The sequence below is a fragment of the Desmodus rotundus genome, chromosome 12, assembly GCF_022682495.2.
Source record: "Desmodus rotundus isolate HL8 chromosome 12, HLdesRot8A.1, whole genome shotgun sequence".
Lineage (NCBI taxonomy): Eukaryota > Metazoa > Chordata > Mammalia > Chiroptera > Phyllostomidae > Desmodus > Desmodus rotundus.
In genome coordinates, this window is record NC_071398.1 from 86,200,349 (window position 1) to 86,204,473 (window position 4,125).

General features: G+C 42.1%; 1 pseudogene; it reads left to right on the forward strand.

The window, feature by feature from the left end:
- Positions 1-2,207: 2,207 nt before the first annotated feature.
- LOC112319528 (protein SET-like) lies at positions 2,208-3,007 on the forward strand (annotated as a pseudogene).
- Positions 3,008-4,125: the final 1,118 nt, after the last annotated feature.

Sequence of the window (4,125 nt, forward strand, 5' to 3'; positions counted from 1 at the left end):
GCAAAGGGGTGTTGGAGGGCGTTCTGCTCTGTGCCCTGTCATTTGTCAAGCTGGAACGTAACAGGTGAGCCACCAGAGGATGCTGGGCAGGGAGGCAGGGGCCTCCTGACGGGGTCGACAGCATTTGAATGTTGTCCTGAAGGTGCAGGTGAACCAGGGAACAGGGTGCAGGGAAGCTAGGACCCGAGTGAGCCCAGGAGCTAACTGCATGGTCTGTTTTCCTACCAGTTCTTTCCTTGCTTCTCTGGGGTCCTTTTGTAGCTTCTCACCAGGGTTTCTGAGAGAAGTTGGGGCTCCCTGCTCACCGCAGACATGGAGCAGATCCTATGCCCCAACTTCCCAAGCCCAGGCCCGACTTCTCCGATCCACAGGTATTGCACTTCCCCAGTGCCTGGGACTACCTGCTCCTTCGGGGGAGGCAGATCTCTCACTGGACCACTGGCTTCTTTCTCCCTTTTAGAGAATGTTCAGAGCTCAATCCATGCTGCCACAAATAGATTGGTCTGACTCTTGTGAAGTTGGTATTGTATTCCAGGATGCAGATACATATTCTTAGCTCTCCCCTACCCATGCCCTTTAGGTTGTTCTCAGATTTTTATGGTTACCAGGCCAGAATGAAGATCCCTATATAAACCTCCTTGGGCATGCATGTAAGTGCTTTTCTATACAATAATTGTAATCATTAGGTAGAAATATATAATATTGTAATAGGTAAATTAAGTGTTAAATGATTTACCAACTTAGTCCCCACCAGTGGTCAATGTCCCCCAACCTCTTGCCTTGATAAAGGCCATTGTCAAGGGTTTTAACCTTTGCTAATTGGATGGGTATAAAAATGAGATCTCACTGGTTTTCTTTTATTTTAAAAAGTAATGTTATTTTTAAAAATAGAGGGGTGGTTTTTTTTGCCCTGTAAAATTCTATTTTTAAAATGATCAGATGGTAAAATTGGCTGCTTTTGGGTGAATTTTTACACAAGCACAATTGAGACACACTGTCCCCTTTCCTAGCACCTGGCAACCATTGATCTATTCTCCAGCACTGTAGTGTCATCTTCTGGAGAATGTCAAATAATTAGAATTATACAGTATGTAACCTTTTAAGGCTGGCCTGTTTTACTCAGCGTAATGCTTTTGAGATGCATGAGACTAGTTGTGTATTGCCAGTGCAATTGACCCTTGAAAAACACAAGCTTGAACTGCATGGGCCTACTTCTATACTAATTTTTTTCAATAAATACCATCAGCCCTCCATATCCATGGATTTTGAGTCCCTAGTATTTTCCATCTACTCTTGGGACTCCGCAGGTGCAAGGGCAAACTGCGTGTGTTGTTCTATGCCATTTTAATGAAGGACTTGGCCATTTGTGGATGTGGGTGTCTGTGGGGATCCTGGAGCCAACCCCTCATGGATGCAGAGGGCCGACTCTAATTAAGTTTTGAAGAGTTATACCTAAAATTTTGTGCATCGAGCAAGTCTATCAGTACCATTTGTCTAGCGGCATTTGCTCACTTTGTGTCTCTGTCATGTTTTGGTAATTCTCACAGTATTTCAAACTTTTTTATTATTGTATTTGTTAGGGTGATCTGTCATCAGGGAGCTTTGCGTACCTATGGTAATTGGTTTGGGGGCACCATGAAAGGCGCCGAATAAGATGGCAAACGTAATCGATAAAGGTGTGTGTTCTGACTGCTGTCTCTCCTCAGGCCTCCCCATTCCCTGAAACATAGCAACACTGAAATTAGGCCAATTAATAACCTTCCAGTGGCCTGTGAGTGTTCAAATGAAAGGGAGACTCGTATGCCTCTCACTTTAAATCAAAAGCTAGAAATGATTAACCTTAGTGAGGAGGACATGTTGAAAGCCCAGACAGGTTAAAAGCTAAGCCTCTTGTGCCAAACAGTTAGCCAGGTTGTGAATGTAGAGGAAAAGTTTTTGAAGGAAATTAAAAGTGCTACTCCAGTGAACACACAAAAAATACAGCCTTATGACTGACATGGAGAAAGTTTTAGTGGTCTGGATAGAAGATCAAACCAACAACCACATTCTTAAATCAATGCCCAATCCAGAGCAAGGCCCTAATTCTCCACAATTCTATGGAGACTGAAAGAGGTATGGGAGCTGCAGAAGAAAAGTTTGAGATTTCTCAGAGCTTCCTCCAGCCGTGCAACTTCCCTTCAGCCTGACTCTCTGACTTTCCTCACAGCATGGCCCCCAAACACCGGTCTTCACTCCCACGCCAAAGGAAGAAACCGAGACCTCCTGCCTCCAAGCCAGAGAAGAAGTCACTCTTTCAGGACTTGCCAAAGGAGGAAAAAGAACAGCAAGAAGCAATTGAATACATGGATGCAATACAAAATGAAATAGACTTAATGAACAAGCCAGTGAGGAGATTCTGAAAGTAGAACAGAAATATAACAAACTCCACCAACCATTTTTTCAGAAGAGGTCAGAATTGATCACCAAAATCCCCAATTATTTTGGTAACAACATTTGCCAACCATCTGCAAGTAGGGAAAGGGGACGAAGAGATGCTGCATTATTTGACAGGAGTTAAAGTGACAGAATTTGAAGATATTACATCAGGTTGCAGAATAGATTTGTGTTTTGATGAAAATCCTTACTTCAAAAATTTCATCTGAATGATAGTGGTGATCCATCTTCCAAATCCACTGAAATCAAATGGAAATCTGTAAAGGATTTGATGAAACATTCAAGCCAAATGCAGAATAAAGCCAGGCAGCGTGAGGAACCAGAGCTTCTTTACCTGGTTTACTGACCATTCTGATGCAGGTGCGGATGAGCCAGAAGTCATCAAAGATGATATTTGGCCAAATCATTATAGTATTATTTGGTCCCTGATATGGATTGAAGAAGGGGGAGGAGAAGAAGATGATGATGATGATGAAGGGTTGGAAGATATTGATGAAGAAGGGGGTGAGGATGAAGGCAAAGAAGATGATGAGGGGGAGGAAGGAGAGAAGATGAAGGAGAAGACAACTACTAGAACACTGATGGATTCCAACCTTCTTTTTTATTTTTTTCCAGTCCCTGGGAGGAAGTTGCAATCTTTTTTCTCCTCTTGTGCTCAGTGTGTCTCTGTTTCTGAGGCCTCTTTTTTTCTCCTCATCATGGTTCTCCCCTTATTTGGGGGAGGGAGGCACATTAAGAGGAATACAGTGGGAAAAGAATCTCTGCCCCTTTCTGTTCCAAATTCATTTTTATCCCTTCCTATCTTGAAAAAAAACTTTATAGAATCAACAGCACTGCACTCTGTGGGGAAAAAAGAAAAACTTTAGCTTCCTTAGCTCTCCTGGAAGCTGGAGGGTGCTAGGCTCCCATGGAGCAGTACATAGAATTCTAGCTTTTTTCTTCCTTTCTCTGGATATTGGGCTCAGAGATTACACTGCATCTTTATGTGAATATGGACAGTTAGCATTTACCAACATGTATCTGTCTACTTTCTCTTGTTTAAAACAAGAAAACAACTTTTTAAAAAGCAGGTTATAGAAGGTTATAGAAGGGTGGGCTTGAGTTATTTGGGTGGGTTACATGGGCATTTCGACAACATGGCTTCTCCTGTGGCATGTTTAATCGTGATGTTTAAGGGACATCCTTGCAATTTAAGATGACACTTTTAAAATAAAATTCTCTCCTTTTGATGACTTGAACCCTGCCACTCAATGGGAGAATCAGAAAATCTGTAGGATCTTATTAAGAATTGACATTTGTCTGTTATAATTTTGTTCCTGTTCCTTTTTTTTGTTCCTGTTCATTTTTAAATTTTCTTTCTGTTTCACTGCAAAGGAAAGATGATGCTCAGCTTTAAATGTTAATAGTGTACAAGTTGCTTGGCTACAATAAAACTAAATGTGCACACAACAAAAGAAAAAGAAAAGTTTGAAGCTAGTAGAGGTTAGTTCATGAGATGTAAGGGAAGAAGCCATCTCTGCATCACGAAAGTGCAAGGTGAAGCAGCAGTGCTGATGCAGAGACTGCAGCAAGTTTGCCAGAAGATCCTGCCAAGACAATGAAGGTGGCTGCACTCAACAGACTTTCGATGTAGTCAAAACAGCCTTCCAACAGAAGCAGATGCCACCTAGGACTTAAATCACAGCTAAAGAG